This window comes from Mustela nigripes, chromosome 5, assembly GCF_022355385.1.
Source record: "Mustela nigripes isolate SB6536 chromosome 5, MUSNIG.SB6536, whole genome shotgun sequence".
Taxonomy (NCBI): Eukaryota; Metazoa; Chordata; class Mammalia; order Carnivora; family Mustelidae; genus Mustela; species Mustela nigripes.
Window position 1 is genome coordinate 98,215,286 of NC_081561.1, and position 16,600 is coordinate 98,231,885.

A 16,600-nucleotide genomic window follows, 5' to 3' on the forward strand; every position below is an offset into this window, starting at 1 on the left:
GTGGGACTCGATCCCAGGACGCTGGGATCATGACCTGAGCCGAAGGCAGCTGCTTAACCAACTGAGCCACCCAGGCGTCCCTCTTCTTCCTTTTTTAAAGCAGGAATATGGCTGTAAAGAATCAGCTGTTTGAATTGGTTACTTGAAAGTGTTGTTCACAAGGAAAAGGATAAATGCTTGATGATTTTCCTTAGTGTAACATTTTTTTAACAGAATTAATTACTTTCCTAGTATTCTTCTAAGGAGACCACTGCATGTATTTTTAAAATATGCTTCTGAAATGATGTAACTAATATCACCCCACTACGGTTATTATTCTTTCTGAGATGCAAATTACCCACCTTTGCCTAGTAGAAGGCTTTTCGAGTTAACTCCTGAGTACCGTGACATAGCAATATGTTTTAATAGTTTTATTGTTTTCTTCTATAAGATGCCCCAGACACATCTTGTATATTTCCTTTGCCAGCCATGTAATCGCTTCTTTCTTTGTGGAGCTCTGCGTTATTTTCACTGGGGAGAAACATTAGCTACTACAGTCTCGGCACAAGGGATGCTCATTAGAGCCAGGGTGATTATCTTTTTCTCCTATGCCTTTTCAGTGGACACACTCAGGGGAAATGTACCTTTTTGAAAATAGACTTCATTTTTTAGAGCAGTTTCAGGATAACAGCAACATTGAGCAGAAATTACAAAGAGTTCCCATCTGCCCTCACTCATGCACAGCCTCTCCCAATACCAACATCTTCTAACAGGCTGGTACATTTGTCACCACCTCTCAAACTGTACTGACACATCATTATTACCAAAGTCCCGTAGTTTATAATAGGGTCACTTTTCATGTTATACATTCTCTGGCTTTGACAAATGTATAATGACATGTAACTATCATTACAGTACCATACAGAATTGTTTCAGTGTCCTAAAAGTCCTCTATATTCTGCCTATTCATCTCTTTTCCCCCTTTAACCCTTGGCAAGCAGTGATCTTTTAATAGTTTTCATAGTGTTGTCTTTTTTGTAATGTCATGTTGTTGTAATCATATGGTACATAGCCTTTTCAGACTGACTTCTAGTCCTTCATGTCTTTTCATGGCTTGAAGTCTCTGCCTTTTTAGTGTTGAGTAATATTCCATTGTCCAGATATACCACAGTCTATTTATCCATTCACTTACTCAAGGGCATCTTGGTTGTTTTCAAGTTCTGACACTTGTGAACAAAGCTGCTGTAAACATCATTGTGTAGGTTTTTGTGTGGACATGTTTTCAACTCATTTAGGTAAATACCAAGGAACATGACTGCTGGATTCTATGATAAGAGTATGTCTAGTTTTGTAAGAAAATGCCAAGATGTCTTCTAAAGTTACTGTACTGTTTTCCATTCCTACCAGCCAATGAATGAGAACGCCTATTGATCCACATCCTTGCTAGCATTTGATGTTGTGAATGGTTTGGATTTTCACCATTACTTATTTTTTTTTCTTTTTTTTTTTTTTATAAACATATAATATATTTTTATCCCCAGGGGTACAGGTCTGTGAATCACCATTACTTGTTTTTAATTGATAAAAAATACACCTTAAGTTCATACTGATATTTCCTATTGTAACTTGGGTTGCAAGTTTTCATTTACATCTATTGATTTTATATTTTTAAAAAATTTTTAAAATTTATTTATTTTTCAGTGTAACAGTATTCATTGTTTTTGCACCACACCCAGTGCTCCATGCAATCCGTGCCCTCTCCAATACCCACCACCTGGTTCCCCCAACCTCCCACCCCCCGCCCCTTCAAAACCCTCAGATTGTTTGTTTCAGAGTCCATAGTCTCTCATGGTTCACCTACCCTTCCAATTTCCCCCAACTCCCTTCTCCTCTCCATCTCCCCTTGTCCTCCATGTTATTTGTTATGCTCCACAAATAAGTGAAACCATACAATAATTGACTCTCTCTGCTTGACTTATTTCACTCAGTATAATCTCTTCCAGTCCTGTCCATGTTGCTACAAAAGTTCGGTATTCTCTTTCTCTTGATCCATAAAACAACTCCTCTCTTCCTTCTCCTCCCCCCTCCCTCTCCTCCTCCTCTTCCTCTTCCTTCTTCTTCTTCTAGAGACAGCATGCACACTCAAATATGTGAGCAGTATGGGGGGGAGGGGCAAAGGGAGAGGGAGAGAGAAATACTTAAGCAGGCTCCATGCCCAATGAAGAGCCCAACGTGGGGCTTGATATCAGGACCCTAAGATCACGACCTGAGCTGAAATCAGTTGTTGGACACTTAACTGGCTGAACGACCAGGTGTCCCAAATCATAAACCTTATTTCTAATGATATATACATAGATGCTTATGCAGACATATTTATATAACAGTTGAAGGATTCTATTTTGAGTAATAGTTTTCTAATTCTACACAAATTGTTAAATTAATGCTTATTCTTCTGAACATTCCCACCAACCACAGACACAAACAAAAACAAAAATGAAAAAAATCATTAATTAGAGACTTTGGAATCAAGGATCTTATGACTATAAAGCCTCTCTGATAGAACATTAAATCTTAATTACTGTCCTTGGTTATATTCTAAAAGCCAAATGACTTTGGGCCATTGAGAAGAAAAAGGCAGTGCCAGATGAGCTCTTAAGACCCTATAATTCATAACCACAATGTTATCTTTGTTTAATGTGTAAAATTTCTATTTTTGCAAGTTCCCTGTTTGTTAAAATTAATCCTATTCTTTCTGTAATTGTCAACTAGTTAAGTTTTATTTTTTCACTGCAAAACTTATAAAGAGAATAAGTAATTTTGCATGTACTAAAATACTAAGAGTGGGATTTAATCCCTTTGCATATGGCAATGAGTTAGGAAAGACTGCCCCCCCTCACTTTTTTTTTTTTTAAGATTTTATTTATTCATTTGACAAACAGAGATCACAAGTAGGCAGAGAGGCAGGCAGAGAGAGGAAGGGAAGCAGGCTCCTCACCGAGCAGAGAGCCTGACGTGGGGCTCGATCCCAGGACCATGAGATCATGACCTGAGCCGAAGGCAGAAGCTTTAATCTCCTGAGCCACCCAGGTGGCCCCCCCTCACTTTTTTTTTTAAAGCTCCACAGCCATGGGGAGCCCAAGATGTGGCTAGATCTCATGACCCTGAGATAAAGACCTGAACTGAGATCAAGAGTTGGACACTCAACTGATTGAGACACCCAGGTGCCCCAAGGAGAGATTTCCCCTGATCTTTTTTAGAGAATTTCCAAGGAACCATTAAGAGATACAAACAGAATATTAAATTCTGAATATTGGGCAGAATGCTTCTGTATCAGAGAGCATATTATGGTGAGACAACTATAATACTTCTTTGACTTTGAAATAAATTTCTTCCTGCAATTGATTCTCAAGCCAAAGCTTAATTTTTCAATGTAGTATACCCTGGAACTCACAAATCTAAGCAAGATTTTCCATCTAGCCATCCCAGGACGATTATATTTATGTTAAGTAAATTTTCTTTTTTGGGTGGTTTCAAATTAGCAGTTATACAACCAAAGAGAATGATTGCTACTTAATCTGTCTCACTGCTTCACAATTGAGCATTCTGTTTTGTTTCCTGAGGGAAAAAATAAAATCACAAATGTGTTTAGTACTGTCTTGTCTTCCACATTCTATTCATCTATTCACGATATTGGGTAACTGATATGGCATAACTTAGCTCAATTTATACTTTCTGGTAACTAAACATTTACTCTCGAACAGAGTTTTCATTACTATGATTTCATTATGTTTCACTCATTCTTCATAGACTGCAAATAAATCTTTAAAGGGGCTCTGAGACTATAACAGGGAAGCAATAATATAAATACCAAGTGAATGATTATGTTGTTTAATTGCTCTTATTTTAACATTACTTCCTAAAGTATATTAAAAAACTAGGTTTATAATTTTTTTTTTTACAGGAGAGTGGGTCACATAGCCTGACTAATTATATAGGAAAATTAAAATATTTTTAAAAAATGTTTTTTTTGGTAATACAGGTAGGATAATTTTTGGTATATGACAAAAAAATAGGAATATAATTGTTTTCAAAATTAAAAAAAAATTGATCACATTACAGGTCCAATCCTAAGCTACACTATGATGTCCTCTTAAAAAGCTCTTTTTACTTAGAATGTCATGATTTAAGATGATTTTTGAAAACTAATTACCCAGAAAATGTGACTAGAATAAATGAGGATGGTACCTATGGGAGAGAGATGGAAATAGGAAAGATTTTATTGTAACATGGGATCAAATGTCTGTAAATTATTCCAAAATAGAATACCAGTTTTAGAATTTAGGACAGTAGCCACAAATGGAAGGTTTTCCCAGCCGGCACACTTCAGATCCTGGGATCTCAGCACCAATATATACTACCTGTTTCTGAGACTGATTAATCTTGGGAAAACTAAACTCATTTGAGTAAATGTGCAGGATTTTCAACTACTTCCCTTTGTTTCATCCATTTTATTTTATTTTTTTTTCCATTTAAAATTTATTTATTTAAAAGATTTTTTTTAATATAATTTTTTATTTTTTATAAACATATATTTTTATCCCCAGGGGTACAGGTCTGTGAATCACCAGGTTTACACACTTCACAGCACTCACCAAAGCACATACCCTCCCCAATGTCCATAATCCCCCCCCCTTCTCCCAAACCCCCTCCCCCCGGCAACCCTCAGTTTGTTTTGTGAGATTAAGAGTCACTTATGGTTTGTCTCCCTCCCAATCCCATCTTCTTTCATTGTTTCATCCATTTTAAATGCATCTTTTGTAGACAATAAGTGCTGATAAAAGAGTATTATTCCTAACCTAGATTATATAATTAACTTAGAACTTAAAAAAAAAAAAAAAGAAAAAAGGACAGTCTGTACTTAAGTCTGAGTAATCCTTTTTTTTCCCTAGAATTGTGCAACATTGAAATATTTAAATGTTAGAAATAGTTCTTTCTAGTTTTTTCTTGTTAATACCATGGAGGACTTAAAGAAGAAGAATCTTTTTATAAGCCTGCAGGTGGTGGACACAAGTCAATAATATAATGGAAAGTCACAATGATTCAGTGTTGGAGTGGGATTTAAAAATATGTCTAGGGTCACATGAGAATGTGGTCAGATTAGGAACCTTTTAGAGCCAAGAAGCGGAGTCTGGGATGGGGTTGAGAATGAGTTATTTTAGTTGAATACCTGAATTAGAATGTGTAGGGTGGTGAAACACTATGAGATCCATAGAATCAGAGCTAGATCTTCCTATGAAGATATCCCATAAAGCAGAAGCAGTGAGTGCTGGAAAGGAACGCCAGTATATGATCTACAAGAAAAGGCTGAGGTTCATGAATTACCAGGCCACAAACAGTTACACAGGATGAATAGTACTTAGTCTCTCTGTCATAAGTTTCTCAGTGCTCATAGTATATTAATTATCAGGAACTTCTATGTTAGGTGTTTTTGCACACAAGCTTCCCAGCCCATCCCTCTGAAAATCATCTACAAATACATCTATAAATGCGTGGCTGAGCCAGAAAAAAATTAAGAGAAATTCTCAGAAGGCAAAAATATAGAAGCATCAAATCACTAGTTTCTCTAGGGAAATTCAGTTATTCATGGCTAGCTAGTTCCATGACCTTTGTTTTTGATGTGTGGCTGGGGCTGTGAGGTCAAAAGACAAAGCTAGATCATGTTGCATGTCAGAAATCTAACAGAAGACCCTTCAGATAAGGCCAGACCAGGAAAGTTGCATCTTCTGTGAAAGAGTGAATAAAAATTAAGTACTCTTTGCAGAGGTTGTGGATGAAGGGAGAAAGATAAAATCTATCTTGAGAAATCTAAGTGAATACTGACCCTTGAGAGAATTTGTGGTCAATCCCAAAACCCATCATACTGAAACTGAAAATCATCAAAGAAACAAAATCTTACAAGCATTCAGAGAGGAAAGATATACTAAATAAAGGACAAAACATTTTGTTCAACAGACTATTTCTCGTTCTCAGTAATGGTGGCCAGAAGACAGTGGAGTAACATTTTCAAAGTATCATGTGAAAATAAATCTTAATTTAGGATAACATGACTAATAGTATAAATAAGAAAGAGGGAGATAAAAAGACATTTTCAGATACACCCAAACTAACAGAATTTTGCGTTAATAACCCCTTACTAGAAATATTCTAAAGTAATTACTTCTCCAGACTAGAAAATTATCCTATGAGAAAAATATGTGATTAAGGAAAAACTATTTGGTAAAAATGGATAAATAAAAAAAACACTGTCTGTAAGACCAAAAAGTAGTAATATATGATTTTTGAGCAAGAAAAAAAGAACTAAACTCTGCAAAACAATAGCCAATAGGTCAGTGTTGGGATATTAAACTGTATTGTTTGAGAGGATGAAAATAACAACTTCAGTGATTCAAGAGTGAAGTGGACATTTAACATTTTATAGCAGACCTTAAAAATAACTTTCAAATTAGTAGAGAGAAAAAAATGGATTCAGAAAACAAATCTTAGTCAAAACAAAAGAAAACAGGAAAGGAGGAAGGAGGGTGTATACACATTGTATCATGATTCGTCAACTATTATGGCTTCTCTTCTTCCTGAAGCTTATACTTCCCCACCTCCTTCATGTCAGGTTTGGTCATGTAACTTGCTTTGACTAAGGAAAAGGCAATGTAAAAGCTTCATGGGCCAGGTTATTATTTAGCATTTCTCTTTTTCCTCTGCTGCTTCACTGGCAGAGGAAGCTTTCTAAAACCTGGAGAAGGGGACATGGAGAGCCATTGCCAGCTGTGATGGATTGTCGAGTGAGCGAGTGAGTGAGAAACAAACCTTTGCTGTGGTGAGCTCCTGACGTTCTGTTTTTGAAAGCATAACCTACCCATCTTCACTTATATGGGGAAATGATTTGTGATAAAATGTGGGACAAATAGCTATGTGACTTGGGCAAGTTACTTCATCTTTTTTTTTTTTTTTTTTTTTTTTTTGTAAAATGATGTGTTATATAGGCAGGAAAATCAAAGAGAAAGCTAAAGGGAAAAGAAAAATCAAAACGTGATCCCATTAATGTTAATAAAACCCTCAATATAACTACTCTAAACAAAGTATGTATATATCTGCGCCTATCCATATCAGTTTGTAAATGCAAAGGGAAAAGTCCAGCAGGACACATTTGTTAACCATGGTTACTACTAGAATGGGAATAGGATGCGGAGGAAGGTAAAAAAGGCTTAAATTTTATTCTATATATTCATTATTTGAGCTTTTTATGATTGATTTTTATGTGTTCATAATTTCTGTCACAAAATGCAATAAAACTAGTGGTGGCAAAAAGAAATAATCCTTGATGTTAATGAATGAGAGAAAGAGAGAACTTCCAAGAGAGGGATTTGAACTCGAGACACAACCACTAATTGGGCAATTGAAACCAAAATTCAGGTGTCCAGTGTGGACATTATTTACTTTAGAAGACCAAAGGAAGTTTTTGCTTTTTTTCCTTTTCCCCCGTCTGTGTATGGAATCAATTATATATGAACAAAAGCATCTCACATCCCACATGCACATCCCACATCTGAACAGGAATGGAGGCTACCATTTGCATTGTTTCTGCAAATTTTGATAAAGGGAGGCTGAGGGTGTCCAAGATATAAATGTGAATGTTTACAAAGGTTGATTGATGTGTTCTCTCGAAGAAATATTAAAAGAAAAAATACATGCCCCTTTACACAAAAAACCGTCATGGTAGCCATTGAAAAACATTTTGAACTTAGTACAAATATGGCAAAGGATCACCAGAGCAGCTTTTTACTAAACATATCACAATTAACTGAATATACATTTAGTGAGGACACACCATATGCCAGGAACCAAGATATACAGAAGTGATTAGAACTGGTACCTGCTTTTAAGGAACTTAGGGTTTAAGAAGAAGAACACTCACATAATCAGGTAGTTAAAATTACCAAAATTTGGTTAATGCTCCACTTAAAAAAATTCTCAAGGTCGTCTAAGGAAAAGCCATCACATAATCAAAAGTTCAAGATCTAATTTTTAGTTCATACTTTTGCAATGCTTTTCCATATTATCATTTTACACATAGCCAAGACTATCATGCTTTCAAAAAGAGCAAAACAGAATGGAAATTTGTTGCTGTAATTTTTTTCAAAGTTATTTCTATGAATGAATTTATTTATGTACTTTAAAGTGACCAGAGAAAACAACAAAGGACAAAACTGAAACAGAGGTCTAGAGCTATACTGACCTGAGTGAAGAATTGAATGGTTATTTTGATATACATCATAAAAACGTCATATTATGTTTTAACCATTTTTTTAAAAAGCAGTTTAGGAGACATAGTTGTACTGCAATGATCTGCTTACTTTTTCATAAGCCATTCCTTCCCAATGTTTTTCAATCTTACTCAGAAGTATTTTTATGAGAGTGGTGGGAAAATACGCTTCAATGAGCTTACATTTCCGATACTTCTCTAAAATGAACATTGATCAAAACCCTTCTTAAATTAAGCCAGATTGGGTCCTCTTCTAGGTCTTAAATATTGATGGCTTGAGTTTCTCTGGTTAGGAATAGAGAGAAGAAAGCAGTTATTTGGGATGCATACACATAAGGATAATATAGTGGAAGGGAAAAACTGTGGACTAAGGACAGAAGATTGGTAAGTGACTCTTAGGAACAGAAGTCACCCTCAAATGGATTATTTAGATAGAGGTGGGAACCAAAATAGATGTTGATACCCCAAGGATGAAAATAGCATGAGAAGCTATTTTCACACTGGACTTGAAGAGAAAAAGGGAAAAAGTATTGGTGGAGCCTTGTGAGAATGGGAGGCATGGCTTGCCTCAGAAGCAGAGGCCATAGAGGGCATTAAAGTAATGAGGGAACTGAGAGAAGAAGTACCCATTTTTCTGCCTTCTGATATAGAATGTCCTCCCACTTGAAACCAGACGGTAAAGCAGTTCAGATAAAAGAGTTTGAAGAGTTCATCCCCTTGGGTCACAGAAAACTGAAGCAAAAGTTGGAGAATGAATGTTGTGGGAGAGGTTCACACAGATCACCAGAGAAGAATTCTTAATGCCTGATACCTATAAGTGCTTCAAGTTTTAAGTAAGATTTTCTGTGTTGTAATTTTTTGTAAACTGTGATAGCTCTAGCAAAGTCAGATGAGATTCTAACACATTTAACCAGACTATAAACCTCTCCACTCTATCAAAGAAGAGCTAGAGGGACTGTTCCTTCACTTCTCCAAAGACTGAGTGTTACAACCTTTCCCACTTCTTTTCTTCTTCAAGGATGCTCTTGAGATTTATTCTGAACACATTTTAAATGGGTAAAATATTGAGCATGGGAAGGAGATAGCTTACACTATGATTTGTCCTAGCAATCACAGCTCCCAGACTAGCCTAGAAATGATCTAATTATAAATAGGTATTATCACAAAATACCCATCATCAGCTATATTATGTTTTCTTTCTCTGGTGTCTCCTGAAAATACATTTCACGTGAAATTCCTCATGATATGTTATTTATCATCATTGTATTTCTGCTCTGAATTTTGCTTAGCTTAATAACGGCTCATGTTTTATGAAAGCAAGTAGAATGAAGGCATGGGGGAAAAGCTACAGAAAAGCCTTTAATGTCAGAATTTTCTCACATTAATTCCTGACACACTCATTGCTTTTTAAACAGGTGTGCTAGCCATACCTGCTGGACACTTGCCCAAGTCCTGATTAGTGTTGGACTCCCATCACAGCCATTTCCACAACAGTCTCTTAAGCAACTTCAAGAACGAGTGCATAAGAATGCAGTGATTTTTTCATAGACATTTTAGTCCATGAAATGATCACATTCTGTGTTGGCAAATAATGAGAGCTAAACTTTTATTTAGATTTCAAAAATTTGATTGTATATGAATAAACTATATTCAAAACATAAAGTTATTTTGTAGTGAACCTTCTCATTTCTATGTACTTCTATTCTCTACTACAGCTGTATCCATGAACTTCAGTTCTGGACCATAATCTGTGACCTGAATTAGATCACTCATTTCTCCTCTCGATTCCCGGTCTTGATTGGATTGTTGCACTCATATTATGACAGTTAATATGTTTCTGCAAGTACAAGCTCTGAAATTAATGGTGGCTTAAGCAATTATTATCTCAAATAATAAATCCAGGGGAAGATGGTTCCAGGGCTGATTCAGTACCTCAGTGAAATCATCAGGAACCCACATGTTTTTCATTTTTCCACTCTGCTATCTGCATGAATATTAGCTTTCCTCATTCTCATAGAAAGCAACAGCTGTCCTGAAGGGGTGAATTTGTTTCTCTTTTTATTGGGAAGAAAGCCTTATTCTTTAAGTTTCCAGTAAACTTCTCCTTATAGATCATTGGCTAAAACTGGGTCATAGGACTACTCTTAATCTAATCACTGACAAAGGGGTTTCGGGGTTTTATGACTGGCTAAAATGAATTATTATTTTATTGGGGCTGGAATTGGAGCCTGAGCAGAAGACTCTAGATTTCTGGACAAAACCAGTGAAAGGATCATGGGAAGATCACAGTTGAGTAGGCAAACAAAGGAATCTGCTAGACATAAGTACTTCTGTCATCTTTGTTGTACTGAATCCACTGCTTTGGCATATATGGCAGCCTCCTTCTATTTCTCTCCCATTGCAATTTCCTTCTCTATCTTGTAATGTTATAGACACTGGAAAATAAAATTCCACTTTCTTATTACTATGGGTGGCCATGAGACACATTTCTGGCAAGGAGATAATGAGCCTCGTGTCTGAGGAGGACTTCCTATTCTGAATACGAAGGCAAAACACTGCGAGGGTTTGCGCTTTGCCCTTCCTTTTTGTCTTTGTTCCTTAATTCTGCTCAGATAAAAATGCCTGAGTTGAGGTGCACAGCCAGCTTGCAAACATGAGATTGAAATGCTATGCTATGGATGGTAGCACAGGAGAAGAGTAGGATAAGTCTCTGAAGACGTCCCTGAGCCTCTTCACCAACCTTAGATTGCTGGTGAGGGATGAAAAAACAAACAAATAAGCAACAAAAAAATCCTGTAAGTATCTGAGCCATTATTTACATGTTATAGGTAGTAAAACACAGTTTCTAATTGATATATTAGCTATCCACTCTGTTTATTTACTTATTTTTTTTGAGCTGGTTTATTCTCATGGTAGCCTATGAAACACATGCTTATATTTTTAAAGCCTGACCCCATTATTCCATCTTGTTGAAACAAAACCAATAGTTTCTAAAATGCAGTTTTGGGGGGAAACGGCTTGTCACATCTCTGCTCGAAACAATTCTAGAATAAATGGCATCCAGGTTTCTATCTCGTGGCTCTTGCTTGGGTATCCAGATTTATCTCTTGCTTTCTTCCTATTTATACAGCGACCATGCCCAGTTAGTCTCCTTTAATCATATTCTCTATTTTCCTACCTGCTCCTTTTCTCTTCATGCTGTTTTTCTTTGCCTAGAATATCTTTTAATGTTTTTTTTTTTCAAACTGTTGAAAATTTTCCCCATCTTTATGACCTAATCAAAGTGAATTCTTCTCTAGGATACATCCTACTGCTTAGAAGCATGTTCCATACACAGTTAGTGCCCAGAAAGTGTTAGCTATTATTATCTCTCCCTCTCTTCAGTTACGGGAAGCATACTTTAATCAAATATAAATTGCGCTGTTTAAAAATAATTTCAGGGGGCGCCTGAGTGGCTCAGTGGGTTAAAGCCTCTGCATTTGGCTCAGGTCATGATCTCAGGGTCCTGGGATCGAGCCCTGCATCGGGCTCTCTGCTCAGCAGGGAGTCTGCTTCCTCCTCTCTCTCTCTCTGCCTCTCTGCCTGCTTATGATCTGTGTCTGTCAAATAAATAAATAAATAAATAAAATCTTTCAAAAAAATTATTTCATGAAGTTACTTCTAGAAAATTTTGATCTTTTTGAGAGTAGACTTTATTTGCATTGTAGGTGGTAAGTTAATAAATTGCACTATACTTGGTTAGACTTGAACTGTGTGCCATAACTTTTATCAGTTTTCGTTATAGAAGGAAGGATAAAACTAATCCATGATGTGGAATTCTCAGCAGATAGAGAATCCACAAATGATTTTTGTACCATTCTTCACATAAAGATATGCAACTCTCCACATTTAGTTTAATTTGGGCTATCTGTAAGATTAAATTTTCTATCACTCTTTCTAATCCCTTCTTATCCATACTTTAAAAAGTAATGCAGTGACTTGAATAGGCTTATGGCTATTAAAGAAGTTGAATCAATGATTTACAAACTTCCATAATAGGAGGCAGCAGGGCCAGATAGGTTCACTGGTGAATTCCACCAAATATTTCAGAAAGAAATCATACCAGTTCTCTACATAATTTCGTTCAGGATATAGAAGCAGGGAGAATCTGTCCTACCTCATTCTGTGAAGCTGGTATTACCCTAAGAACTAGAGAAAGACATTATAAGAAAACTACAGATCAGTTTCAATAGATATAGAAGAAGCATTTGATGGCTAAAATGAACAAGTCAGGAAATGACAGGTGCTAGCAAGGATGCGGAGAAAGGGGAGCCCTCCTACACCATTGGTAGGAATGCAAGCTGGTGCAACCACTCTGGAAAACAGTGTGGAGGTTCCTCAAAAAACTGAAAATAGAGCTACACTATGACCCAGCAATTGCACTACTATACCCTAAAGATACAAACGTGGTGCTCTGAAGGGGCACATGCACCCAAATATTTATAGCAGTGGTGTCCACAATAGCCAAACTATGGAAAGAACCTAGATGTCCATCAACAGATGAATGGATAAAGAAGATGTGGTATATATACACAATGGAATACTATGCAGCTATCAAAAGAAATGAAATCTTGCCATTTGCAACGATGTGGATAGAACTAGAGGGGATTATGCTTAGCGAAATAAGTCAATTGGAGAAAAACAACTATATATGATCTCCCTGATATGAGGATGTGGAGATGCAACATGGGGCGTTGGGGATAGGAAAAGAAAAAAAAATGAAAGAAAATGGGATTGGGAGGGAGACAAACCATAAGAGACTCAAGCTCAAAAAACAGATTGAGAGTTGCTGGGGGGAGGGGGTCAGGAGAGGGTAGCTGGGGATATGGACATTGGGGAGGGTATATGCTATGGTGAGTGTTGTGAAATGTGTAAACCTGGTGATTCACAGACCTGTACCCCTGGGGATAAAAATACATTTCATATCTATAAAAAAATTTAAAAATTAATAAATAAAAAAATCTAAAAAAGAAAAAGAAGAGGCATTTGACAAAATTCAACATTCCATTCATAATGAAAACTCTCAGTAAACAAGGAAGATAGGAAAACTTCTTCAGCTTGATAAAGAACATCTACAAAAAAAAGTATAACTAATATTATACTTAAGGGTAAGAAACTTGAAGCTTTCTCACTGAGATTGGGAGCAAAGCAAAGTTGTCTCCTCTCACTATTGCTTTTCAACATTGTGCTGGAAGTTGTAACTAATATAGTACAAAAAAGGGAAATTAAAGATACACAGATTGGAAAAAAAAAAAGAAAAAAAAAGACACACAGATTGGAAAGGAAGAAATAAAACTGTCTTTGTGTGCAGATGGCATGATTATCTATGTAGAAATTCTGAAAAAATAGACAAAAAAATCCTGGAACTAATAAGTGATTGTAGCAGGATTGCAGGATACTAGGCTACTACAGAAGTAAATCATTTTCCTATATACTAGCAATGAAAAAGTGGGATTTGAAATGTGAAAAGTACCATTTCCATTAGCACCCCCAAAATGAAATACTTCAGTATAAACCTAACCAAATATGTATTAGATCTATATGAGGAAAACTATAAAATTCTGATGAAAAATTTCAAAGAAGATGTAAATAAATGAAGAGAGATTCCTTATTCATGGATAGGAAGACTCAATATTGTCAAGGTGTCAGGTTTTCTCCAAGCTGACCTATAGACTCAATGCAAAACCTATCAAAAATCCCAGTAAATTGTTTTGAGGATATTGATAAACTGATTCTAACATTTAAATGGAGAGGAAAAGACCCAAACAAGCCAATACTATACTGAAGAAGATCAAGTAACACCACGTGACTATAATACTTACCAAAGAGCTACAGTAATCAAGACTCTGTGGTGTTGGTGAAATAATAAACAAATAGATGAATGGAACAGAATAGAGAATCTAGAAATAGATCCATGCAAATATAGTCTCTTAATCTTTGACAGAAGAGTGAAGGCAATACAATGGAGTAAAACAATCTTTTCAACTAAAGATGATGAAACATAAAAAGAGAGGGGAGAAATATAGATGTAGATTTTATAGTCTTCACAAAAACAATTTAAAATGAATTACAGACATGCATGTAAAGTGTGAAAATATAAACGTCCTAGAAGATAACATAGGAGAAAACCTAGGTGACCTTGGGTATGGTAATGAAATTTTAGTTACAAAGAAATTATTTATAAAGTAAATAATTGTTAAACTGAACTTCATTCAAATTTTAAAAAGTCTACTCAGCAAAAGACACTGTCAAGAGCATGTAAAGATAAACCACAGGCTGGGAGAAAATATTTACAAAGACACATTTAACAAATAGCTATTATACAAAGTATACAAAGAACTCTTAAAACTTAACAATAAGAAAACAAACAATCCAATTAAAAAAATGGGCCAAAAATCTTAGTAGACTACTCATCAAGGAATATATACAGATGGCAAATAACCATTTGAAAAGATGCTCTGTGTTTTATGTCATCTGGGAAATGAAAACTAAAACAAGATCCCACCATGTATCTACTAGACTAGCCACATCCACAACTGACAGCACTGAATGCTGGCGAGGATGTGGAGCTATATCAATTCTCATTCATTGCTGTTAGGAATGCAAAATGGTATAACCACTTTAGAAGACACTTTGGCAGTTACTTTCTTACAAAATAAAACCTACTTTTACCATACTGTTTATCAGTTGTGCTCCTTGGTATTTAACTAAAGAATTTGACAACTTATGTCCATATAAAAATCCAACATAGATGTGTACAGCCATTTTATTCATAATTGCCAAAACCTGAAAGCAACCAAGATGTTCTTCTGGAGGTGAATAGATGAACTGTGGTACATACAGACAATGGAATATTACGTAGCACCAAAAAAATTAAATGAGCCATGAAAATCCATTAAGCCATGAAAAGATGTAGAAGAAACTTAAATGTATATTACTAAGTAAAAAAGTCAACCTGAAAAGACTGCATGCTTGTGATTCCAACTCTATGACATTCTAGAAAAGGCAAAACTATGGTGAAAGTAACAAGATCAGTGGTTGCCTAGGGCTTGGGAGGAGGGAAAGATGAAGAGGTGGAGCACAGAGGATTTTTAGGGCAGTAAAAACTACTCTGTCTGATTCTCTAATGATGGATGCATGCCATCATACATTTGTCCAAACCCACAGAATGTACAACACCAAGAGTGAACCATAAGGTAAACTATGAATTCTAAGTGATAATGAGGTGTCAGTGTAGGCTAACCAATTGTAAGAAATGTATCACTTTGATGGGGGGGTTGATAATGTGGGAGGCTACACATGAGTCTCAGCAGGGCGTATATGGGAAATCTCTGTACCTTCCTTTCGATTTGCCGTGAACCTTAAACTGCTCTAAAAACTAAAGTGTATTGTAAGAAGTTAATGCAGTACATAATTGTCTTTTGTTCTTCATTATGATGTGCATATATTCCAAAGTTCCTGAAATAATATCTGACAAGTTAGTTAAATTAATGAAAATGATAATTATGATAAACTCCTCGTATTTATAAACCACTCATGGGACAAACTATATTAATATGTTAACTAATTGAACATCGTATGTAGATTGACAATATGCTTTTTCACATTAATAAGGTAATACTAAATGATCATTAGTAATATGAAGGAGATACTCTGAGAGATTATGTCTTTGTTTTAATTTTTTAAGTAAAAATTTTAAAGTTTTTATTCACAAGGTTAAGATTTTAATTTTATTTATCTTAATAAATATTTTATTTATCATTTTATTTATCTTAACATGCACTATTACATTAGTTTCAAGTGTATAACACAATGATTTGACAAGACTACACATTATGGTATGTTCATCAAAAGTGTAGCTACCATCTGTCACTATGCAATGCTATTTTGCCTGTGCTGTACCTTTCATTCCTGCAACTTATTCACTCCATATCTGGAAGCCTATACCTCCCACTCCCTTTTACCCATTTCACCCATCTCCCCCTTCAACCACCAGTTTTTTCTTGTATTTATGGATTTGTTTCTGCTTTTTTTTTTAAATTGTTCATTTGTTTCATTTTTTGGGTTCCATATAGAAATGAAATAATATGGCATTTGTCTTTCTCTGTCTGGCTTATTTCACCTAGCATAATACCTTCTAGGTCCATCCATATTGTCGCAAATGGCAGGATCTCATTACTTTTTATAGCTGAGTTTATGTATCTATATCTACATATAGATATAGATATAGATATAGATATAGATATAGATATAGATATAGATATA